Below are 26,959 nucleotides of genomic sequence, written 5' to 3' on the forward strand. Positions count from 1 at the left end.
CACAAGCGGAAGATGCTTAATTTAAATTTTTGTTACTAGCAGCCCATGCTGGTCACCCTCCACAGAACAAGGAAGTTACCTCTAAAGGTCATGGCAACCTCAGTCCTGGGGACCCAAAACACAAGGAACTCTCCTTTTCCTGAAAATAACTGCCTTGCTAAAGCTACAGCACCGGACACAAACGCTTAACACACTACGTTAATTCTTTCTTAAAAATAAGGTGGGCGTGATCCATACCTTTCTTAGATTCAGCAGGCAATTCAGTGACAACTTTGAAATAAGAGCAATGTTGATACTCTAGAGCTGGGAGATTTTAAGAATTATCACTTTTTGATTCTCAATTTTTACAGCAAACTGTTACAGGATGCTTTATGACTAATTAAAGAGCAAAACTTTGAGGACTATAAATTCTAAATATCTGTGCTTTTAAACCTCTCTACCAGGATTATCACTGAAATCTGAGTGCATACAGTTAGTATCTCCTCAAATTAAATATTGTTCCCTCTTAATGGCAGGTCACAAGGAAATCAGATAAATGTTTCAATATTTTGTTCCAGAAATATGTGGAATACTTTCCAGCTCTTCCTAGAATCCACATCATACTTATACTGCTCAAATAGTTCCTTACAATGACTTCATCTTTTTATGAATATATTTACGGAAAATATGGTGATTCTTCTGCAGAGTTACAAGAGACAAGTGATTCCTTTTTATCCTATAAAAAGCCATTTTGTTTTCATCTACTTGCAGATAAATACTGTGTATTTCTGTGATGTGGTTTGGCTCATATTCACTAATGGGAGATAATGTCAGTGCAAAATAGGGGTCACCTAGACCCCCATTCACCCCTGCAAGTCCGCTCAGCTCAGCATGAATACACGCCCTGTCTTGTTACAGTTTCCTTGTTTACTTCCCTTTCTCAATAACTCATCAGGCTCTTTACTTTCCTACAGTTCCTTCCCATCAAGCTACCTCTTCCCCTTAAACCAGTCCTATAATTACTGTGGTGCGGTATTCATCAGAATTCAGCTTGTCTTTTTAACTAAGCTTGTATGTTTGTTAGGACTGTTATAGCTTTAGCTAGTGCCGTAAGTGTTGATTGGTTTCACTTCAACACATTTTCTTCCCATAAGTCCATTTATTTTTAGTGCATAATTTTGCAGCATACAGAGATTTTTAGGAACACTTGTATCATGTTGTATGAGAAATGCCTGTATTTCAACAGTGTTTGATTGAAATTTACAAGTAAGGTGAAATCCTACTTAATTACTTAGGGAAAAAAACAATAAAGTCACATTCTCTAAGACTATATATAGATTTCATTACTATTTAGGTAGTAAACACTGATGAAACTTTCAAAACGGACCAGGTGTGTGGACCCAAGTCAGGTTCCAGGACCAAAGGCTGAGTTAGGTTCTGGTACCAAAGGCTGTGTGTTTACCTCTTGACTCTACCCTTTATCAACTCTGTGATTTTAGTCAAATTCCTAAGCTAATTCACCCCAACTCTCTCCATATGGAAACAGGTATCCTAATAACTATTTCCTACATGTGCTGTGAAGTCAACCATCCCAATTACTTCTCAGCAATAGAGTGATACTGAATCATTTTCTTAACTTCACTGACCTTCTGTCACCTTGCCCCCAAAATGATGAGGAAACAGGGGTATATGAATGATTAGGGAAAAGTTATGCAAAGGCATTCCACAGGACAGTCAGGCTCACAGAAGTAACTAAATAAATGATTGACAAATGTATTCTATCTTCTCAGAAAGACAGGTAATATGTTAAACCTATGCCATTTTTAATCATCACTCTTCAAAGCCAAGTAAACTCATTTATAGCAGATGCTTGCTGCTGCTGCTGCTGATAAGTCGCTTCAGTCGTGTCCGACCCTGTGCGACCCCACAGACGGCAGTCCACCAGGATCCCCCGTCCCTGGGATTGTCCAGGCAAGAACACTGGAGTGGGTTGCCGTTTCCTCCTCCAATGCATGAAAGTGAAAAGTGAACGTGAAGTCGCTCAGTCGTGTCCGACTCTTAGCGACCCCATGGACTGCAGCCTACCAGGCTCCTCCGTCCATGGGATTTTCCAGGCAAAAGTACTGGAGTGGGGTGCCATTGCCTTCTCCATAGCAGGTGCTTAGTGTACCACAAATACAGAAAACATTCTCCACTTGAAGAACATTACAGCATACCAAGAAAGTCGTATCTATGTCAATAGTTAGGGTTCTGTTTATTGAATTACAACATAATGGAGTATACAGCATAACCCAGAGCATTAAGATTCTATTTTGGTTTCATCTTATGTAATTCTATTAACTAATAAGTTGCATGCCAAATTTCTTTAATAAAATATTAGAATAAACATTGAAGAACTATGCTAGATTTTAAATCTCTTTTTCCACTCATTAAACCAAACTTGTTATATCAATCAAGCAAATCTTATGTCATTGCAGTGCATACTACTTTCAATAAATCCAAATTATTTCCAATGTGGAACATTTTAAAATTAAAACCAAGCTAAAACAGGAATCCCATGGTATCCGATTTTCTTTTCCTAGAATGCTAGATTGACAAATGGTTTGTGTTTATTTTACAAAGAATCTTATCTCCAGCTTTTGCTTTTCTAAGTTACCTGTTCTTCTCAAAATTGATTCAGTGGTAACCCTTTTATCTATTTACCTCTCAAAGTTGGTTTATTTTGTGGAAAGGTTTAGGTGATGAGGAGGGAGAGGTGAGACACTTAGGAAAATGTTTAAGATACTTGTGAAATCAAGATAAGTCACCCAACATCTGACTAAAATAGGTTTGTGAGAAGAGTAAAGTCAATTCTGGTATTGACTGTCACATCTGTGGAGCATCTGATTTGATATTTTGAACAATGAGGAGGCATCCAAGTGACTTCTTGATGGGAAAGAAGAGTGACCTCATGAGCATGGATTCACTCTACAGTGGAAGAAAGTCAAATTATCTGAGCTCTAACCTATCACATTTGGAAGGAAGATTCTGGAAGAAGACACAATAGTGAGTCTTGATTCTTGTAGTTCAGCCCTTGGAACTTTTACCAAGATCCTTGGGAAAAAAGGACCACAAACTAACAGTCATAAAACCTAAGACTTGTAAGCTCTGCTGGAGACGGAACCTTCTCCAGCCTAACCAAGAACAAATTAATCAAGACATATAGGCCTGGCCACGTGGAAACCAGCAAAGAGCAAAACAAGGAGACCAGGAAGAAATGCATCATGACAGAGGTGTGGGTGGTGGAGGAGACGCTGGTTCTGGAATGGTGGGAGGGTCAGAGGAAGGTAAACCAGCCCCGAGGAAGACCCGGAAACTCAGGGGGCTGGCAGACCATGGCCTGTGGGTCCAATCCAGCTTGATGCCTGTTTTTGTCCAGCCCTTGTGCTGAGAATGGTCTTCATATGCTGAAGTGAAGGAAAACCAAAAGAATATTTCATGATAAATCAGCACAACATGAAATTCAAATTTCCATGTCCATAAATACAGTCTCACTGGAACACGGCCATGTTGTGCCATAATAAGAAATATATATCTGGTCTCTGCCCACTCTTGCTCTTTTCTGTTTCCTGGCACACAGCTCCCGAAACCCTCGGAATCTCCAGAGTGATGGTCTTTTTTTAATGCTAATGAGGTAGCTGGTGGCCAGGGCCCCTGGGTCGCTTAGGACACAGCAAGCAACCTGGGATTAGAGGATTGGAACTTTACATCCCACCCAGATCTCTGGTGGATAGGGGAAGGAGAGGCTGAAGTTTGAGTTAATCACTAATAGCCAATGCTTTTTCTTTTGTTGTGCTTTTATTTTTTTGAGTAATTTGTATTGGGGTGTAGTTGCTTTACAATGTTGTGTTAGTTTCTGCTGTACAGCAAAGTGAACCAGCCATATCTATACATACATCCCCCTTTTTTGGATTTGCTTTCCATTTAGGTCACCACAGAGCACTGAGTAGAGTTCCCCACACTATACAGTAGGTTCCCATTTGTTATTTATTTTATACATAGTAGTGTGCATATGTCAATCTCAATCTCCCAATTCATCCCTCCCACCCCAACCCCTTGGTATCCACGTGTCTCTCTTTTTGCTTTGCAAACAGGTTCATTTGTACCATTGTTCTAATCCCATGTATAAGTGATATTACATCATACTTGTTTTACTCTGACTTATTTCACACTGTGTGAGTCTCTAAGTCCATCCACGTCTCTGCAAATGATGACCAATGATTTAACCATCATGCCTACATAATGAAGCCTCCATAGAAAACCCCAACTGTGGTGGCAAGCTCCTGGGCTGGGGAACATGTGGAGGTGCTAGGAGGGTGGGGCGCCCAGAGCCCATGAAGTTCCAGGTCCTTCCCCACACCTTCCCTGTGTGTCTCTTCCATCTGACTGTTCTTGAATTGCATCCTTTTATAATAAATGCGTATACAGTAAGCAAGCTATTTTCCTGAATTCTGTGAGCTCATCTAGCTATTATGGAACACAAAGAGGGGAGATGTGCGGACCTTTCATTCACGGTTAGTTGGTCAGAAGCACCAGAGGCATGAATGTGAGATTAGGATCTGAAGCCTGGGCAGTCTTGTGGGACTGTGCCCTCACTCTAAGGGATCTGACACAAACTCTAGGGATATAGTCTCAGAACTAAATTAAACTGTAGGACACCCAGCTGGTGTCGCAATCTCTGGGGAGAGGAAACACACACATTCCGTGTTGGAAGTGAAGTACTGATAATACAGGGGAAACAGGGGTTTTCATGTTTACAAGTTCATTCATTTATACGTGGCCTAAGGCTGCAACTTTGGAACAACAGTGGCAGAACCAAGTAACTGCAAGAGACCCCCAAGGCCACTAAAGCCTACACTATTTACTGTCTGATCATTTATAGAATCAGTTTGCTGATCTTATAAAACACCATATACATTATCTCCTTGAATCATCACTACCATCCTATGGGGAGTGTGCATTTATATCTTTTACATAAAAGGAATCTAAAACATAGATTATTTATCCTTGATCATTGCTAGTGAGTGGCAGAAACAGGAAGTGAACCCAGGCCCACCTGATTATAAACCCAATGTGCTAGGGTGCCTTTGATAAACGGGGGACCTTTTCTATACCACAGGGATTATTCCTCAAATTCCTCCACCAGTACATACAGTACATACAGTCTCCACCAGTACATACCTGCCATTGGGCCTATGGACTGAAGGAATAAAGCTGGGACATCCCAGAAATGCAAGTGTGAGATGCCCTCTCAGGGCCCCGTGAACTCTCATGAGACCTCCTTGTGCAAAATCTTACTCTTATCTCTATGGTTTGGGGAAGCAAGTAGAGTCAGAAGACAACTAGAAAGTCTGTGGGTGTCTCTGACACACTCAAGGGGTCTTTATAGTAAAGCAGAGGAATAAATTATGGGAAAGTATATTTTTCTGAGAAATTTTCCTTTAAAATCCTAAGGAAAAGATTAAAAAAAAGGTGAAAAAATAGAGGTGGATTGGCATAACATTGACACAGAAGCGAGGTTTTGAGTAAGACTCCCTCCCCTTCCCTACCATTGAACCAGGGCTCCGTCCTGGAAACACCAGAGGAGAGTCTCTCTGGTAGGTCCACGGGGCACAGGCCACCGACTGTTTAGAGGCCACTGGGCAGGAAGGGGCCTTCTCAAGTGTTCTGTTCAGCTCTTTCTTATTCTTGAGACAGAAAACAGTCTTTTGTCATTGACACTGATACACAATGCTTGAAGCTTATGCTGGAACCAGGTCAGCCAAAGAAATGCAGCAAATTCCAGCCGAAATTCAATTCTTTCTGAATTTTTACATTATGATTGAAAGTGTTAGACAGCTCAGCTATGTCTGACTCTTTGAGACCCCATGGACTATCACCCACCAGGCTCATCCGTCCATGGGATTCTCCAGGCAAGAATACTGGAGTGGCTTGCCATGCCCTCCTCCAGGAGATCTTCCCGACCCAGGGATCGAACCCGGGTTTCCTGCATTGCAGGCAGATTCTCTGTGACCATCTGAGCCACATTGGTTCAAAAGAAATCATTACCAGAAATGACACTTGGCTTCTGAGCATGGGTTGGCAGGTATATATCTGGATACTGCAAAGGACATGTTGAGAGAGTGAGTCCTTTTCCATTAAATCCAAAACCACAACAACATTGTTTTAAGGCCTTCTCGTCTCTAACTGCCTGCAAACAGGGAAAGTTCCAGAAACTTTCCTGTTCCCAGTGAACCCAAACAATGCTTCTCCTTCATTTCAGTAACGTTTACACAAAGACACAGCATTTACATAACACGAGCTCAGAGCCTGAAGAGACATTAGAGATTATGTACTGCAATCCTTCCCACTCACAGATGGCAGAACAGAAATCCAGAGTCTTGTGGCTTGGCCCAAACCCAAAGCTGCTGAGGGTCAGAGGTTACTCTTAAAGGGAGGCTATTTGACCTGGAGTCCAGAGTTCACTCCCATGCACTCTGACCGTCTCCTCAACTGAAAGGCTGGGAAGCCCCCGCTTTCTGTGGGCCCCCCACCACAGCTCCAGTGGCCTCAAGAACTTCACACGTGGTACTCTGAACTCAAGTTTCACACCTGAAAGTTACTGAACATGCTACACTTCATCTTCATACCACACCAATATGAACGCACACTATAAAGCTGTTTTGGCATCTACAGCTTCGAAAACATTTCCCCAGGCTCTTTTTCATGATTTTCTCATCACCTTTTGCACTTTCTCAAGAAGCTATCTTTAGTCTTTCCTTAATTCTCCAAACATATTTTCTAAATAGCCTGACTTATTCATTACCCTGTCTCTGCCACTTAATTGAAAGTTAAGTATGTTTCCAGCCTTAATCTAACAAGCCAGTGCAGGTCACAATTTATCCAGCTGTAGGCTTCTAGTAAGTTATTTTATGCTGAAATTAAAAGACAAGACTATCAGCTTGGAGTCATCTGGTAGAAACATGGAAGGGATATAGAGGTATTAAGTCCTTATTATATGGGTGACTCCATCTTTTCCCTTTATTTTCCCTAGGTCCTTCTGTACATGCAACACAAACACAAATATGTAACAACTGGAGAAGAAATTATCTTGAAAATGTTTTCCTATATATTTTCCTTTCCTATTTTATTGTTTTGTATGAACTGTCCTATTCATTTTTATTATATTTGTCAATTATCTTCCTTTTCCATTTTATTATTTAATGTTTACCTTTTGGGGAAGGGGAAAAAATCTCACTGCACATAGAAATGCATGAAGTTCACTAAGGTCATTTGAAAATGACGAGAGATTGGACGTGAAGTCATGAGCAGAAGGGCATGCTGTGAAAGAAGGACAGTGTGGGTGAACGGAGGGGATACAGGAAGTTGTGGGGAGTGCAGGAAAGGATGGTGCCAGAGATAGTCCAAAATTAAAGTTGGCATCAGTGGCAACTGACTAGGTCCGAGGAGCAGGATGACTCAAGTTCTGCCTGGGAGGATGATGTGCCATGAATAGAAACTGGCAGCAGAAGCCAGGTTGAGAGAAGGATGGTCCACTGTGTTTTGTACACATGGATCGTGAACTGTTAAGTGGGACATATGGATAGAGATACATCTAAAAATTCAAGTCTTTAATTAAATAGCATAAAACAGATTAGAGATATGAATCTGTGGTTCTCCACATAGAGGAAGTCATTCAAATCAGGACTTTAACTCAAACTGTTCAATGTTAAAGGGCAACAAAAGAAACAGAAAAGAGCCAAATGGAAGATTCTAGGGAATATTCATACTTAAGGGTGTTATGGTTCAGATGGAGAAGCAGAAATAAGAAAAGTGTGCTGAAAAGGAAAAAGAAGAGGGCACTATACAAAAAGAGGTGTTTGTTGAGTGTCTGAAGACAGTCACAGTATGGTGGTCAGACAGGCTGCCCTAACACAGCACCATCCTGGGTAACTGGGGCCTGAGCAATATTAACGCATTTTCTCAGGTTCTACACGTGTGAGACCAATGTCATGGCATGAGCATGGATGAGTTTTGGTGAAAGCTGTCTTTTTGGCTTGCAGATGCCTACCTTCTCACAGTGCCTTCACAAGAAGGGGAGAGAAAGAGAGACAGAGAGAATGATAATTCTTGGGTGTCTCTTGTTAAAAGGGCACCAACCCTATCACAAGTTACTGTAACAGGGAAGAACACATCTGACTCCATATTGGAACTGCTTCTTTTTCTCTACCCTTTGTATTCTATTGCTTTTGCTACAAATGAATTACTAAAGGGATGGAAGTGTACAATAGCTGGAATATCTATTCTAATAGCTGGAAGTGTACAAAATGGACTCTCTCTGGGAACAAGGCTTCCCATGCTTGAGCATTAAATTAAAATACCTCTGTTCAGCTCACAAGAAACATTCTGAGGAGGCCCACCTGTGAATGGCTGCAAGAAAGAAAAAGTCAACCCATCTTCTCCAGGGTCTGGCTGGAACCACAAAATATTTGCAATAATTTATTAATCGTGTCCGACTCTTTGCGACCCCATGAATCGCAGCACGCCAGGCCTCCCTGTCCATCACCAACTCCCGGAGTTCACTCAGACTCACGGCCATCGAGTCAGTGATGCCATCCAGTCATCCTCATCCTCTGTCGTCCCCTTCTCCTCCTGCCCCCAATCCCTCCCAGCATCAGAGTCTTTTCCAATGAGTCAACTCTTCGCATGAGGTGGCCAAAGTACTGGAGTTTCAGCTTTAGCATCATTCCTTCCAAAGAAATCCCAGGACTGATCTCCTTTAGAATGGACTGGTTGGATCTCCTTGCAGTCCAAGGGACTCTCAAGAGTCTTCTCCAGCACCACAGTGCAAAAGCATCAATTCTTTGGCGCTCAGCTTTCTTCACAGTCCAACTCTCACATCCATACATGACCACTGGAAAAACCATAGCCTTGACTAGACTGACCTTTGTTGGCAAAGTAATATCTCTGCTTTTCAATATGCTATCTAGGTTGGTCATAACTTTTCTTCCAAGGAGTAAGCATCTTTTAATTTCATGGCTGAAATCACCATTTGCAGTGATTTTGGAGCCCAAAAAAATAAAATCTGACACTGTTTCCACTGTTTCCCCATCTATTTTCCATGAAATGAAATAGTCGCATCACTTCATGGCAAATAGATGGAGAAACAATGGAAACAGTGAAAGACTTTATTTTCTTGGGCTCCAAAATCACTGTGGATGGTGACTGCAGCCATGAAATTAAAAGACACTTGTTTCTTGGAAGAAAAGCTACGACAAATTCAGACAGTGTATTAAAAAACAGAGACATTACTTTGCCAACAAAGGTCCATATAGTCAAAGCTGTGGTTTTTCTAGTAATCATGTATGGATGTGAGAGTTAGACCACAAAGAAGGCTGAGCACCAAAGAATTGATGCTTTCAAACTGTGGTGTTGGAGAAGACTCTTGAGAGTCCCTTGGACAGCAAGATCAAACCAAACAATCCTAAAGGAAACCAATCCTGAATATTCATTGGAAGGACTGATGCTGAAGCTGAAGCTCCAATACTTTGGCCACAGACTTATTCTATAGAATAGACCTTGATGCTTGAAAAGATTGAAGGCAGGAAGAGAAGGGGATGACAGAGGATGAGATGGTTGAATGGCATCATGGACTCAATGGACACATTGGAGCAAACTCCAGGAGATGGTGAAGGATAGGGAAACCTGGCATGCTGCAATCCATGAGGTCGCAAAGAGTAGGACATGACTGAGCAACTGAATAACAACAACAAATCACGTTTTATACTTTACTGCCTCACCTCCCTTTCTTTGCTTTACAAAAGAAACTAGAACCCAAACCCAGGGAAGATGGTTCTTTGGGACATGAATCCACCATCTTCTTGATCTGGTCGCTTTCTAAATAAAGCCAATATTCCTTGTCCCAACAACTCATCACTGGATTTATTGGCCTGTCATGCAGCAAGCTGTATGAGCTTGTACTCCCACCCTATGATATCACCTAAACCTAATACTAACCAATAAACATCTCTTTATGTCAATAATATTAGTCATGAGACAAAAACCCATTAGAATGTATAAAATTTAAAAGTGACAATGTAAAGATTTTATGATGATAAGAAATAACTGGAATTTTTCATAAACTGCTGGTGGGAATGAAAAAATGAACAATCACTTTGGAAAGTAGTTTGGTTGTTTCTGAAAATGCTGACATGACCTATCATGCTGCTGCTGCTGCTGCTGCTAAGTCGCTTCAGTAGACCCCATAGATGGCAGCCCATCAGGCTCCCCCGTCCCTGGGATTCTCTAGGCAAGAACACTGGAGTGGGTTGCCATTTCCTTCTCCAATCAACCACCCAGCTATTCCACTTCTAGGTAATTACTCATGAGGAAGGTAAATATATATACAAACAAAGGCTTGAACACAGATATTCATGAAGCAGCTTTACTTGTAATAGTCAAACACTGGAAACAATTGAGATGTCTTGAAGCACGGGAGTGAATGAAAAAGATGCTGAATAGCCATACAGTGAAAAGGACTACTATCCAGAAGACACATGCAGCAAAGATAAATCTCAAAACCATTATGTGAGTGAGTGGGACTGCACACATGAGTCCACACTGAAATATTACCTTGTGTAAAATCTAAGCCCTGCAAGCAAACCTATACCTACAGACAATGATTTCCTGCAAATAGAGGACAGGATGCTGATTGGAGAAGGACACAGGAGAAATGACAGAAGTGATTTTTATCTGGATTGTGGTGGTGGTTTCATGCGTTGTGTACAGCTGTCAAATCTTATCTAATTATTGTCTGTTTTTTGTACTTGAGGTTGTTTGTATTAATATATGTTGTACCTTAGCCAAATTTAAGGGAAAAAAACTCAGTGGAGGACTACAAGAAACCTAAATGAACTAAATTCCGAAGTAAATAGACAAGAAGCCCCAGGAGAGATGAGACCTGTGCTATTTTCATCCCAGAAGAAGTAGTAGAAGATGTAAAATCTCCCACAGGTCAGAGGCTTTTTATCAGACTTTTAGCAGCTGCAGGAGAGATCAGAACACCAAGAACCCCTCAGCTAAGATGCCTATGTGGTATATGACACACACACCTGATACATGACATGAGGAGAGGAAGAAAAAAGTGACCCACAATCAAGAGAAAACAGTCAACAGAAAGAGACCAAGAAGTGGCCCAAATGCTGTTATCAGACAGAACTTTAAAACAACCATGAGAAATATACATTAGAATCCAGTGGTATAGTTGAATAGCAGCCATAAGAGGGGGTTTCCATTAAGAAACAGAATGCAAAGAAAAAGAAACAATTGGAAATGCTAAAAATCACAGAAATAAAGAACTCCATTTAACATCAGAGGAAAGGATCAGTGAACATGAAGTCAAGTTAACAGAAATAACTCCAACAAAGCCACAAAGAGAACAAAGAGTGATCAAATAGATCTGAAATCTGTAGGGCAACATCTAAAGGCCTAACATATATGCATTTAGAGTCCAGAACAAAAAGAGAGGAAATGGAAGTAGAAAAAAATTTGAACAAATAATGGCTGGAAACATCCCATATTTAATGATAGTATCAAACACAGATCCAGGAAGTTCATTAAAACCCACACATGATAAACACAAAGAAAACTACACCTAGGCATAATGGTATCAGACCTCTGAAATTCAGAGATAAAAAGAAAACTTTTAAAAAATATATCTAGAGGTTAAAAAAAAGAAACAGAGAGGAAATGATATGATCTGTACTTAATTTTCAACCAAAGCAATAAAGACTAGCAGATAGTGCAACAAAAATGTATGGGCCGAAAGAAGAAAAAAACTCTTTACCTTAAGTTGTAAATCCAACAAAATATTCTTTAAGAGTTAATATGAAAACAATTTCCTAAAAATCACAGTCATAACTTTAGACTGGTGAAGAATTTAATGATATTTTTATTTTAATTAAACAATATTTCTATCATTTGTACTAAATGTATTAATTTTTCTTGTCTTATGTATTTTATTTGGAAGTTCATAGACCATCAAAACCCAACTCTAAAGCTCATTATGCTACAGAGGCTAATCTGACTATTTTAAAAACAAACACTATTGATTATATGCAAGCTATCAGAAACATTTATATGTAAGTAGTTAAGGTGGTAAACATAGTTTTTAAAAGATGCTTGGCTAAAAAGACTGGTTCCACCACTAATTTGATGTATGATATTTAGGCAAATTACTTTTCTGCTCTTGACTTTGCTTCCGCATCTTAAATTAAATGATGAGGGTAGAACAATTCCTGGGGGGTTCAAGAAGGGTAATTCGGTTCTACCAGTGCTTGGAATATAAGATGTACTGAATGAATGTTGACTATTATTGCCTGAAATTAGGTTTATATCTTTCTAGCCCCTTGATGTTTCTTTGTTCAAGGCTTGGTTACCAAAGCAGTAGTTGTCAAAGTGTGCAAAGTTCTGCACACCCTGGGGGATGTCTCAAGAGTCACTCACAGAACGTGCAAGGTCACAGCTGCCTTCACGCCAGCGCTCAGACACCCTGTGTCCTTCCCATTCTCATTCTCTCCCAAGGGCACTGTGCAGCTTCCTGGAAGTCACATGGTAGCTGCAATGCCATCATTCTACAACTAATGAAATGCTGTCTGTGTAGACTTTTCTAGGGTAGGAGCTTTAGGGTATGAATGTTATAAATGTATGTATTTGGGGGAGGTAAACTCGGTTTGTCCTCAGAACTTCTACTGTGCTCCTTCTCCCTATCATTGGCTGTACTTGCTCTGATCTCTGTTAACTTCATTATTGTCCAATAAATCATTATTCTGAAATTCCCAAGTTGTTCTTACACCTACATGTAAACACAAGAAGTAACCACTCTTGTGGGTTTTGTTTTGCAGTGATGTTAAATTATAGTAACTTTTCTTAATTTGAAATTTTCAGCTTAACAGTTATTATTCTAAAATTTAATAATATTTATTCTAATTTAAAGAATAATTTATTTATAGTTTTCTTCTATTTAAGGACAGATTTTTGGTTTGAAAAGAGGGAACAGGAAAACTTCCTCAACCCACAGCTGCACCATGTACATCTACCATGGTAGTTGGACAGCTTCCCAATGCTTCAAGTTTTCTTGATGAGATCATGGTGATATTAATTAATGTGATTATTCTCCTATTCTATAATAAAGTGTAGTTTGTCAACATCTGGAAGATCTGCAAAACAAGGGGACCAGAATTTTCCAGTGACCATGATGTTCCAAACTCATGCAGGAATAAAGGCTCCATTCACAGAAGGATGGATTTTAATGGCTTCAGATCCTATATGGCAAGCAACCTTTATGAAATGATCACTCCTCAAATTTCAAAGTTTTTATACCAAAAGAATATCTATAGCTGTATTAAGACACATGAAACCACTCCTCTTATCAATTGTGCTTCAGGGTAAGGCTGGATTTTTTCATACACTTCAACTGGAACAACCTGAATGTGTTAAATATTGAAAATATATTCCTTTTTATTTCAAACAATTATATACTGATTGTGAGTTATTTTACCAAATGCATAGTTACTGCTCACAGATGAAACACTTTAAGTCTCACTAACTGTGTGGCTATACCACTGCTTCACCCTCATCTTACACTCACTCTCCATCGACCAAGGATGCACGCTTCTCTTCAATCCTGGACGAGACTATAACTTTCCTCTTAAAGCTCATATTCTGCCCTGGAATTCATCACAAGTGCTTTCTTGGTGTTCAGTCATTCAGTTGTGTCCAACTCTTCGCGGCCCTATGGACTGTAGCCCACCAGGCTCCTCTGTCCATAGGATTTTCCAGGCAAGAATACTGGAGTGGTTGCCTTTTCCTACTCTAGAGGATCTTCCAGACCCAGGGAACAAACCTGCGTCTCTTGCATCTCCTGCTTTGGCAGGCAGATTCTTTACTACTGAGCCCCCTGGGGAGCCCACGCTTTCTTTAAGACCTTTCTTTATAATTATTCTACCTACGTAAAATCTTTAATCTTTCTGTCTCTCTGAACTCCTGGATTTACCCATCCATCCAACCATTCATCAATTCATTTGTTCATACATCCTGCAAGCTATTTATTAAGCACCTATTACTACATTCTAAGGGACGAGGTTTCAGGAATTAAAAACAAAAAACCAAAAGAAAACAAGCCAACACTAGACCATAAAGGAAACTCTCATGTAGCAGTATGGACAGAATAAAAACACAAATTTAGTGAAGTGTGCTCTATTATGAGGTGTTCTGTGTCATGGGGACACAAAAAAGCCTGTTTTAACCCAGACACAGTACTTTGGTAAGTGCTTCCTCAAATAAATAACTTAAGATGAGCCTTGTTGAGTAAGTTAAGAACAGCAAAGCATAGGAAACAAGAAAAAGGATTCCAAGGAGCAGAAAAATTTGTGCAAAGGAAAAAGGCAAAACAAGAAAGAGTCTGGTGACAAATCGCAGCCAATACAATATAGCTGTAACACAGAATTCAAGTAGGAGCATGATTGAAACATGGGACCAGAGTTAGTCGTAAAGTATGCTGTCAGAGTATCCACTTGATGCTGTGAGCACCACGGGGTTTCTACACCACTTAAAAGGGTGTGTGACACCTAGCATGCAGCAAAAATTCTTGGTACTCACGCAATGACCAATGCTTTTTTATCAAGGACAGCTACTGCAAAACAAACAAACAAAAAAAAATAGCCAAATGCCATTTTACTGTGGGTAAAACAGAGTGACAGCACCCCAGCTCCCAACTTCCACCATGTGCTGAAACAGAGCCAATATTAAGACAAGAGGAACTAAACAGATTTTACTTGGTTTGATTTAGATAGATAATCAAGGCAGGTGAGCAAAAATCTTCTAGCCACCTCCATTTAAGACATTCCTTCGCCAGCAAAAAAGAAAACTAATAGGGAAGAAAGATATAGAACCGTTACCCCGTGTCCACTCCAAAGGAATGGATCAATCCAAAAGAGTTGGCCATGGGGCAGGACCAATGGAAGAAAAACTTTTGTAGAGCATGACCTTATGACACCTGTGACACCCAGCCTTCTTGTTCCTGGACAAGCCGTCAGGTGAGTTGCAGGGATAATCCAGCCTAAGTAAGATAAACTAGGACAGAGGTGGGGAGAGATAGTGACTTCAGCTAGAATGACCTGCTACCCTCAGACTCTATCCAAAACTATCACATCTTGCTCCACTGGGAAAATTCTTTAGCATAAGATGAGAGCTTAAGAACATTATTCTAAACAGTCCCCAGAAAAAAGACCCAGAAATAGAGGCTGTGGCATATTAAACTGTTACTTGCTGCGGAGGTGAACAAAGAAGAATGTTAATTATCATTAGTGACTGCAAATATTTTAAGACATTGAAAAAAATGAATTTTTACCCAGAATTTTCATGGAGAGGACTGCCTTTTGCTGACCACACTTGGAAACATAAGGTGATAATCTAGCATAAAAATCTGTTGCTTCAAATCTTGACACATCAAGTCTCAATAATGTTAGTATGTTTATCCAAGTGTCTTCCACATTACATTTGTAATCCTCTAAACTCTTCATCCATGGTGAAGAATTAACCGAGATGGCTGGATGGCATCACCGACTCAATGGACGTGAGTTTGAGTGAACTCTGGGAGTTGGTGATGGACAGGGAGGCCTGGCGTGCTGCAATTCATGGGGTTGCAGAGTCGGACACAACTTTGAGACTGAACTGAACTGAACTGAACTGAACTGAAGCTTTATATTCACAAACACACCACTTAAAAGTTCATATTATACTAATGAAACAGTGAAATTGTGTCCCATGTTTACTTAATCATATGAGCCACATATCATTTAACTACTTATAATTGAGCATATCTGAAGTTGCAAAATGGTTGAAAATTGAGAATAAGGAGCTAACAATTCCAGTGCATACATATAAAATTAGACTAGTAACACACATAACTAATAAAAATACATAGCACTGGAACTTTGCTGGTGGTCCAGGGGTTAAGAATCCCCCTTGCAATGCAGGGGACACAAGTTTGATCCCTTGTTGGGAAATGAGGAAACCCCATACTAAGCTCATGCACCACAGTTAGAGAGACTGTGCGCTGCAACAAAAGATCCGAAGCAGCCAAGTAAGTAAACAGATCTTTTTAAAAGACAGAGTATTAAAGTTCTAAGCTTTGTTAACCTCATGGATGGAAACACCCGGTGCAAGGTGAGGAGCCACACAATTTCCTTGTTACGTCTAGAGATGCATCCCAAACTCTGAAGTGTTCAAACTGATGTATGAAAGACTAATTAAAAGTGGTGTCTAAGCCACACAGCCCTTCCCCAAAACTCAAAAAAAACAAAATGGTTTCACATAACCTAATAAAGAAAGGTTCAGTGGCCATCCTGATCTTGTAACCTAACCCCATTTTACTGTAAATCTTTTTTACCAATATTCTCCAACACTCACTGCTCCCAGCTGCCCATTTCACATCATACAATTTCAATCGAATGCTCATGATTTCTGGAGCACTTCTATTACATGTCTGTGAACAGAATGGGAACTAACCTGAAACGGTACCTCCTCCCATTGTAGACAATTCAGGAAGCCACTACAGCAGAGGATAAGACAGAGAAACACAAATACCATATGATATTGTTTATACGTGAAATCTAAAAATGGTGCAAATGAACTTGTTTACAAAACAGAAACAGGCCCACAGACATAGAAAACAAACTTATGGCTACCAAAGGGGAAAGGGAGGGAGAGATAAATCAGGAGTTTGGGATGAACATATACACACTATTATATATAAAATAGATAAACAAGGACCTACTGTATAGCACAGGGAACTATACTCAATATTTTGTAATAATGTATAAGGGTGAAGAATCTGAAAAGAATAGATATATGTGTATGAATATGTATAACCGATTCACTTTGCTGGATACCTAAAACTAACACAACATGTGAATCAACTATAGTCCAATAAATAAATTATAGCAGAGAATAATGATAGGATGGGGAGTGAACAGGGAGGTGCAGAGAAACATACCAAGCTCCTGCAGATGTGGAAGAGCAACTAAGGTTCTGGGAAGCAGAGCCCAGATTGAGATGTAAAGGCTGAGTAGGTACCAGCCCCGCTGAAACCCAGAGAGGGGCAGGGAATCTAGAAAAGGCTGGGATGTCATCCTGTTTCCTGCAAAGGGGCACTACAGAGCTGCGGGGTATGAAGGACTGCCCATGCAGTTCCCCATCCATAAATGGTTTCACACATTCACATTCACAGCCTCACACACCCTCTCACACTCACACACCTACACTGCCACACACCCTCTCACCCACACACACTCTCACCCTAACATACACTCACACCCTCACAGACACTCACCCTCATATATCCTCACACACACATACATACCTTCACACACTCTCGTCCACACATACCCTCACACACTCACACACACTTGGACACCTCTCACACCTACACACCCAGCTGCATCCTGCACGGCCCCTTCCTTTCGTCTGCCTCAGACACTCTCCACCCTCCCATATATTTATACTCCACAGGTCCTGCAACATCCAGCAACCTCATCCTGCTGTAAAACCTCCCCTAAGCACCAGACCTTGCCCAGAAAGCCTTCTTCAGCACCTCCCTCCTGTGGGACTATGGCTTCTGAGGTTCTTGAGAACTTATACAACTGCAGCACAAATATCAGTCTCCCAGTCGAGTGCTGCTGTGTAATTCTGAGACTGTTCTGGTGCTGGTATCTTCCACACACGCACTTTAACTTCCGGCAGGCAGGACTGTCATAAACTTTGCATCCTCCTCAGTGACATACATAATCCATAATACACTTCATCATGGGGTACAAAAGAGTGACTAACCTCTGAAAAGTGTGTCCTAAAACAAAAAGTAAGCTGAAGCTTTCAAAAAATCATGTGTTTTGAAAAATCACAAATTCAAAATATGTTCTTTCAATTCTCATTCTTATTGCCAGATACAGAAGTGCTAACTGTGTTCTTTAGCTGTGGGAAGAGCGCACTGATTGCTGGTCGCAAAGATAGTCAAACAATGCTACCTGACTGGACGGGCAGAGCTACCGGATGCTGGTATGGTTTCATCTCAGCTCTTCAAGAAAATAGCATAATCTTGGCAAAAGCAAGACAAAAACCTAAGTAACAAATTTAAGGTCCAAGCAAGAGTATGAAGTTAAATATTCCAAAAGAGTTTAAATCCATTAATTTGGAAAAATCTCACCACAGAGTACTGAGAACATGTGTGGATGTGTACAGTTAAAATCATCTTTTAAAACATTATGATGAAGGAAGGGCTGATAAGAGAGCAAGGAATCTGGCCATGGTCTCAATTCTCAAAACACAGAAGCTGGATTCCACCAACTTTATAGCCAAGAGCAGTTGACACTGATTCCAGGCTCTACTCCCACGAGATTCTCAACATTATGGTCTGTACACACCCAAAATGTGAAGCATCATTACCTACCAGCTAGGGAGACACAAGGAACCCATCGTTACAGAGGAGCCTAGGATTATTTCCTTCTGTTTTTACAGGTTTACTTGATAGCTAGTCTGCAGAAAGTGGAAATGCATACCAGCAAGGAATCTGATCAAGTCTGTCACAGAATATACCCACTCGGGCCACACAAAGGAATGTAAACTCTGAGGAATGAGTTACCTGACCATAACACAACATGAACAGCCTTCTAAAGATGACTGATTAATTCAGGGACTCGTGAGGGGAGGCATCTGGGCCTAAATGTTCTGCCCGTTATCCATTCTGTACAGGTATTAGAATAAGGTATTAATTGATCCTGATTAAATCTGCTCATGCCTCTAAATGAAGAATAGCTAGCCTGTGTCATTGAATTAAAATCTGAAAATATCCTGACCCTCTGGAACAATAGGCTAACTAAAGGTAAAGATTATATTTAGTTGCAGTAAGTATTTTTTAAAGTCCCACATTTAGTGGCTAAACATGCAAACTGAGGAAAAGAAGTATACTTGCAGAGCAGAATGCAAAAAGATGCCTAATTAAACAGTGTAGTATGGATGCAAAAAATACAGTGGAATAGAAGGCAGATTTGATTTTAGGATGATTTACCATATGGTATTTAGAGGAGATTAATTATGTTAGTCCTTTCCTTTTGCTTCAGCTCTCAGGACGAAACTTTCAGAAAAACAGGAATGCACCCAAAAGAGAAATTCCCTAATGATAATAAGATACTCAAACTATGCCAATTAAGGGTGAGTTGAACAAAATGAACATTACCATAGAGATCTCATGTCCGACTCTTTGTGACCCCATGGACTATACAATCCATGGAATGCTCCAGGCCAGAATACTGTTCCCTTCTCTAGGGGATCTTCCCAACCCAGGGATCAAACCCAGGTCTCCCACATTGCAGGTGGATTCTTTTGCCATCTGAGCCACCAGGGAAGCCCAAGAATACTGGAGTGGGTAGCCTATCCCTTCTCCAGCAGATCTTCCTGGTCCATGAATTGAACCAGGGTCTTCTGTATTGCAGGCGGATTCTTTACCAACTGAGTTACCAGGGAAGCCATACATGTCTCAAATATTATATATAAAAGCTTTCTGTATAAGTACTCTAAAAGGTAAAAATTTGGATACGAATATTATAAAGGCAAATAGTATAGCTCAATATAAGAAAAGAATTATTATGCTCAGAACAGGTCACATAAAGGAATGCCTTCCACATTCAAGATAAATCTTGGTAAGTAGCTTACTAAATCAATCTTAATATTCACCTTGAATTTGGAAATAAGGTCACCTGCTAAGAATGGAAAAACTAAAGATAATTTGGACTGGAAAACTCTGCCACATGTCTCATGGAGAAATTGATAGGAATTATCCAAGAAAGAGTAAAATAACTGCCTGGAGCTATTAACCACCCCTGAAGCTGAAGTTGGAGGGAATCAGAAGCTAAGAGGTCTAGCAGCAAGAGAGCAGAATGATGGAGCACAGCTGACATTTCTTGCCAAAATCATTGCACTGAGTAAAGACAGGAAAACCTGAGAAAATTGGAAATGGCTAAGGAGTAGTCACTGGAGAGGAGGGTGTAAGCGGTTTTGAATAAAGGGGCTTACCGGAAGGACAAGGGGTTGAGGTCAGAAAAAGAATATGAAATGCTCAGCTTCTTCAGCTGGGCAGAAAGACCCAGGGAGGTGGACTGCAGTCCTGTGGATCCAATGCTTAGATGTTGAATTAAGTTATAGGCGATTACAGTTGGTCAAAGTGTAGAAAACAAATCCTCCGTTAGTGTAGATTCCCAAGGCAAGTGGAACGTTCAGGAAGTCAATAAGCACAGGTCATGGGGAGAGGGTAAATGGTGTAAACTTAGAAAGACAAAAGGTAGCTGGGCAGTGGTGGATGAGCGGTTACAAGCAGCTCTGAACCAGCAGCAAGGCCCACGGGAAAAAAGCACAGCAGTGTTCTTTCCTGCAGGCTTCTCACAAGACAGATGCTAATCCAGAGACAGTATTCCCAAACCAAATACCCACAGCACCAAGGCATCAAAAAACTCGAATCGATAACCATGAAGAAGAAGAAAATAATTATGAGGATAACACAATTAAGCTTATTAGGCACCCACCATGTGCCAGGCATCTTGAATCCAAGGATGAATAGCCTGAGGGTGATTTGAGTTTGGTAGTGATGAAGATATATGAACAGGTATTTTTTTAATTGGAGTATAGTTTATTTGCAAAGCTGTCTCCGTTTCAGGTGTACAGCACAGTGATCAGTTACACACACACACACACACACACACCCATATAGGTATATTCCTTTTCAGACTCTTTTCCCATTATAATTTATTATAAAACATTGAGTATAATTCCCTGTGCTATACAGTAGGTCCCCACTGTTCACCTACTTTTTATATATATATATTATATATATAGTAGTTTTGTATGTTAATCCTAAACTCCTAATTTATCCTTTCCCTTCTCTGCTTTGGTAACCATAAGTTTGTTTTCTGTGTCTGTGGGCCTATTTCTGGTTTGTAAATAAGTTCCTTTGTATCAGTTTTTTAGATTCCACGTATAAGTGACATCATATGATAAATGTCTTTCTCTGTCTGGGTTACCTGTCTGAATGGGTATTTTTGATGTAAGGCAGCACAGCGAAAGGGCATGCAGAATTACGTCAGACCTGGAAAAAATTCAGAATGAAGAAGCTTTCCCTGGTCTGCCCAGACCCCTTTCCAGGAGTGCTCGCTCCCAAAGCCATTGTCTTCTTTGGGCTTCTTCCTAATTCCTACTGTGGTGAGAAGGAGGAGGTGGTGACTGAATTAACTTGAGTTGCCTTTGATTTTCTGCAAGGGAAGTTTTATTTTAATAATAATAATAATAATAATAAGATTATTAACAAAGAATTCCAGGAAAGCAACTACAAGCAGTTGATAATCACATTTGTGTGTGGGGGTGGGGGGCAGGGGGCGGAGTGTGCCCACAGGGGTATATGGCCCAGCATCCCTCCAGTTTTATAACCTACTGCTGCTGGTGGTGACTGGCCTAAAACCCCTCACTCCTAGCAAATACTTCTGTTCATACTCTATAAGCCTAAAGGCTATATAGGAAGCGCAAGCCTATTGGCCTACACTCAGGGGACAGAGAAATAAACTAGGTCAGACACTTCCAAACTGTTTGAGAAAGACAGAAGCATATGTAAGTCAGGAAAGCCAAAAAATTACTCTAGTGTCAAATGAGTCAACTAGTCTATGAGTGCCTAAATTTATTCATCTAAAGACCTAAAATTGCCAAAAAACTCTTCTTGCATCAAGAGGGAGAGACCCAACCAAAACTACTGCCCAGCCACCTAACAAATGCTTACTGAAAACATCTAGAAGGCTAGAGATGAAAAACCAGTTAAATTACTGATATTTTAGAAATAAAAATATGTTTCCACAAATACACAAAAAGTAATAAATAGTAACATTTAACAAAAGTTGCTTGGGTAAATATTTGTAATTAAGTGGTATAAAAATCAATGACATAAAAGTTTTATTTCCTAGCAAATAAAAGGAAGCTAAGCAACTTCCTGGCAAATCTGACATTCATAATGGAAATAACGATTTGAATTCACTTACTTCTTTACTTATTGATCCAACATTGGATTAAATCCAATTTTAATTAATGCAATTAATTCCAATTAATCCAATCTTGATTGATTTAAAGTTTTTCAAAATAATGTCTTAACATAAGATCATAGTTATAAGAGATATGAGGACCAAGCCTTGTGAAGCCGCATCGCCTTCTATGTTCTCAAGAATGACAAAAAGGTACCTTGAACATGTTATTTTATGCCCAGGTACCTTGTAGCAGACCTTTAAGGTGCTTCTTATATTCATACATTACAAAACATTATACCATGCATAAGTACTTTCCATTATATTTATGTTGGATTTCAATGAGAGAAAAATAAAATTCCTTTTTTCTCTGTCATGCACTGAAAAAAAGATCTTACAGCACAAGAAGCAGCAGAAGGTAGCCACTTATTAATTACAAATTTCTATTAAATAAACTTAAACTACTTAAGTTTCCTAACAGATACATTTTAAAACATACAAGTGGGTCTGTTTTATGTGAGATGCTTAATTACTGTAACAATATTTAATTATTCTAGAATTTTCCTACACAGGCTTTATGCAAAAAGCCTGCTGTTTTGACATGAAAAGAATAGTTTATTTAACTCTGTGGTTTTTATTTTTCTATTGGGTCGAAAATCACTTTAAATTATCTGAGAACCCTGGATTATCTCCCTTAAAATGCAGCGACCCAAACGTTTAAGTAAAATTTCTAGACCCCTGGAAGCAATCCACAAACCAAGCTGTGTAATAACTGAACAGAGTGCAGACTACACCGGCAAATGCCTAATGCCTAAATCACCAAATGCCTAATAAAGTTTGCATGGCTTTTTGACAAATTAAGATTTGCTTTGACATTTCAGACATTCATATTTTTGTTATATTGTTGCCATTATTGACTTTTACCACTCTTCATAATATAGTACCGGAAATGACAACTCCTTAAGAAACAAGAACAAAAGCCGTTTTAGGAAAAGCAACAGATTAGTATTACACTATGAACCAAGATATAAAAATCTACATCCATCACATGAAGACTCCAACGCTTACCCATGTGTCATCAGAGGATCAAAGATGTTCCTCCTAAGAGCAGTTCTAGTGAAGAGGTAAACATTTAATAAAATCACCATCACGCAACAGACTCTCATACGTTATAAATGAAGCTCTAATTTAGAACTATGTTTTATGACCTGTTCTTAAAATTCCGAAGGGGTTCAGTATTTTGGAAACCAAGATGCACTAGTCACAATTAAGCGACACGTTCAACCTTCTGGTTTACTTCGGAAGATACACACTGTTCACCAAGTGTAAAGGAAGGCACAATCCTGTGAAGTGAAGGAGCAAAAGACGCAGGGAATCCATAGCCTGAAACCACGTGACCACAGTGCAAAGCAGCCTCCACACAAGTGCCCCCGCGAGGCTGCTCAGCCCATCCAAGACGGGCTCCGGGCACGGAGACGCAGACCCCTGCTCACTGCTCCCCCAAATCACAGTGGGAATCACACACCCGAAGCAGCAATTAACACACGCGCGAGCGGGCACCCCGACACAGACACGCGCGCTCACGAACACACGCGAACACACACCCCGACACACATGCACAGACACACACGCGCGCACGCACATTCACTCCTCGGTAGAGCCCCGGCAGCCCCGGTGGAAGTTGGAGGGCGGCCCCGCTAAGCTATACCGGATCGCAGCCGCCCGCCCCGTAGGAGCGCGAACCGAGCACCAGCGCAGCGCGGCCTCCCTCTGCGGGCTCCGACCCCCCGGCGCCGGGGCCGTGGGAGAGCAGCGCCCGGCTCCCCGCGTTCTCACGCCAGGGCCCCTGGAGCGCAGCCGCCAGTTCGGCGCGGCCCGGCGCCCACCCACAGCTGGCCTTCCGCCCTCGGCCGCCGCGGGTCCCCCGGGCCCTGAGCTGCCCCGGGCGCCGTCTTCTTTGCGCCCTCGCTCCTCCCTGGCGTGGGAACCCGGCCGGCCCCAGGGCTGGACAGCTGGGAGCTCAGGAAGTCTTCCCGGAGGGGAGGGGGATAGGCCTGGGCAGGGGGCCGCGGAGAGGGCCGCTCCCCTGGCAGCCCTGACCCGCGCGGGCACACGGCGACCACTTACTCGGCTGCGTCCCAGACCTCGGGGCTGCGTTCTGGGATCGCCGGTAGCTCCCGGGCGCACCCAGCAGATCCGCGCTGCCAACGCAGAAGGAGAGGGGGCGGCAGGGGTGGGGGATGAGGGGGCGGTGGGCGGGAGAGGAGACCCGGCGGCGGCACCTGCGGGTCCCTGCACCGGTTTCCCCACAGCCAGCGCTTACTCGGCTCCGGCTCAACAGGCGGGGCAGGCGCAAAGCGCTGCAGACCCGGTTCCCGCGCTGCGCCCACGCTCAGCCAGCTCCAGCCTGGGTCTCTCCCAGCGTCTCCATCTCTTTCTCTCTCTCTCTCTCCCCCCGCCCCAAGGATCCCTTACAGCCTCTCCCTGCTGCCTCTGACTTCTTTTTGGAACCCCTCCCCTTCCCTGCAACGAAAGACTGAAAAAGAAAGTAGAGGCTGAAACGCACCATGGTGAGGTCACTCGAGGCCTCTGTCGCGCGGCTCGCGGCGCGCCCTCCTCGCAGGAGTCGGTCGGTCGCCTTGGGGGGGTTGGGGTGGGAGGGTTCCCCAAGGCGACTCCCTGCTTTTTGCCCGGAGTCTAGCAGCCGGAGCGGAGAAAAACCGCAGTGAAACCAGATCGTGGAAAATCAGCTCGGTACTGAGTCCCACCCACCACGACGACCCGACTAGGGCCGGGGAACTGAGTCCTCCAGCCGCCCAATCGCTTTCCCAGCAGTTCCTGTGTGGTGACAGACACCAGGGGACGGGGACAAACGAGGGGAAAGGAAAAAGAGGGAGGGAACGCAAGGAAAATTTGGCCCACTTAAAAATATATATTTTCTGCTGTGCACTGGGCCGGAAAAACTGTAGCTCTCCATAGTTAGAAACTCCAGCATTTCTGCTGGAAATTGATGTCTGCGTGGATGGTTTTCGTGCCCTGGTTCTCAGGTTAACGCCAATCTACTCCTTTGTAAACGCAGTTCTACGGTTGCAGAGTATTTACATCTTTCCAGTAAGGTCCTGATTCTGCTTGGTTTGGTACATTTAGTTCTGTTTGGTGGGTGTGCAGGGTGTGTGTGTGTATGTATTCCAGCACAGAAAAATAAGTTCTTATATAAATGTTTTTAGTCACCTTTCTGACTAAAAACAACTCTTTATGCTGTTTCATTTTGAATTCATAATTAATCATGATTATTATGCGATCTTTCTTCAAACCCAGGAACTCTGAGATAGATTGTTTATGGTTATCTCCAGTTCTTATATTAATATTTCTCCCCAAACTTACCCACCTAGTCCGTCCGTTTTAGACTCATCTCCCGACCTTGACAACTATGCTGTTCTCACGGCAAACATCAGTCAAACTAAGAAGACATTTAAATTAGAAAAAAATACATTTAACTAAAATTTGTCTTAGTATTGGGGGAAAGTCCAGACGTGTAAGTTCGTGGTTTTTGGTTCTGCTGTCTCTGGAACCTTCTATTTCTCTACTTGCAACACTTGATAATCTCTTGGGTCAAAATAGCTTTCATCCTCCGAGTACTTAGAATTTAAGACCTAGAAGGAAACATAAGAAGAAATACTCAGTAACACATAGTTGAAAGGGGAGCTTATGCTATTTTAAGAAAGATAAAGTTAATGATCTGAAAACTCAGAGGAAGAAGAGAGATCTTCTGACAGGAGAAATACTTTGCAACAGAACACTATTAGAGATAGGCCCTACAGGGTAGGTCATATTTGAGAAAAGATAAAAATAAAGAAAGTTTTGTCTTTTGTATTTTTCAGGCAGAGGCAAACTTGTGAATGAAGGCCCGGAGGTGGGAAGACAGGACCCTGATGTTCAAAAAGAGAACAATGAACACAGTGGCCAGAACGGCCATCATTTAAAAAGTCTATAAAAATTAAATGCTGGAGAGGGTGTAAAGAAAAGGGAATCCTCCTACACTGTTGGTGGGAATATAAATTGGTAGAGCCACTTTGAAGAACAAACTCCATATGGAGTTTCCCTAAAAAACTAAAAATAGAACTACTATATGATCCAGCTATTCCATTCCTGGGCATATATCCAAACAAAACTATAATTCAAAAAGATACGGGCACCCCAGTGTTCATTGCAGCACTGTTTACAATAGCCAAGACAGGGAAACAACTTAGATGTTCTAGATGAGTGGATAAAGAAGATGTGGTACATATATACAATAGGATATTACTCAGCCATAAAAAAGAATGAAATAATGCCATTTGCAGCAACACGGAGGCAACTAGAGATTATCATACTAAGTGAAGTAAGTCAAACAGAGAAAGATAAATACCATATGATAGCACTTATATGTGGAATCTAAAATATGACACAAATGAACTTATCTGTAAAACACAAACAGACTCAAGGGCATAGAAAACAGGCTTGTGATTGCCAAAGGCCGGGGAGAGGGAAAAAAGGAGGGACTAGGAGTTGGGGATTAGCAAGCATATACAAACTATTACATGTATAATGGATAAACAACAAGGTCCAACTCTTTAGCACAGGGAACTATATTCAGTATCCTGTGATAAACCATCATGGAAAATAATATGAAAAAATTGTATTTTATATATATATATATATATATATGAAAGAAGTCAAAGTGTTAGTTGCTCAGTTGTGTCCAACATTTTGTGACTCTATGGACTATAGCTGGCCAGGCTCCTCTGTCTGAGGCATTCTCTGGCAACACCAAAGTGGATTGCCATTCCCTTCTCCAGGGGATCTTCTCCAGG

General features: G+C 41.4%; 1 protein-coding gene across 2 annotated transcripts in view; it reads right to left on the reverse strand.

Annotated features, from left to right (window-relative positions):
* GUCY1A1 (guanylate cyclase 1 soluble subunit alpha 1) overlaps window positions 1-24,931 on the reverse strand; it is a 64,836-nt gene extending 39,905 nt beyond the window's left edge. Inside the window, exon 1 of one of the 2 annotated variants that reach the window (XM_040251500.1) lies at window positions 24,673-24,931. The gene's annotated coding sequence lies outside the window, so the exon portion shown is untranslated. Of the gene's footprint in view, window positions 1-24,233; window positions 24,624-24,672 lie in introns of those variants that run through there. The other variant, XM_040251499.1, reaches the window with a different exon arrangement.
* Window positions 24,932-26,959: the final 2,028 nt, after the last annotated feature.

This window comes from Oryx dammah, unplaced genomic scaffold, assembly GCF_014754425.2.
Source record: "Oryx dammah isolate SB20612 unplaced genomic scaffold, SCBI_Odam_1.1 HiC_scaffold_12, whole genome shotgun sequence".
Classification (NCBI taxonomy): Eukaryota; Metazoa; Chordata; class Mammalia; order Artiodactyla; family Bovidae; genus Oryx; species Oryx dammah.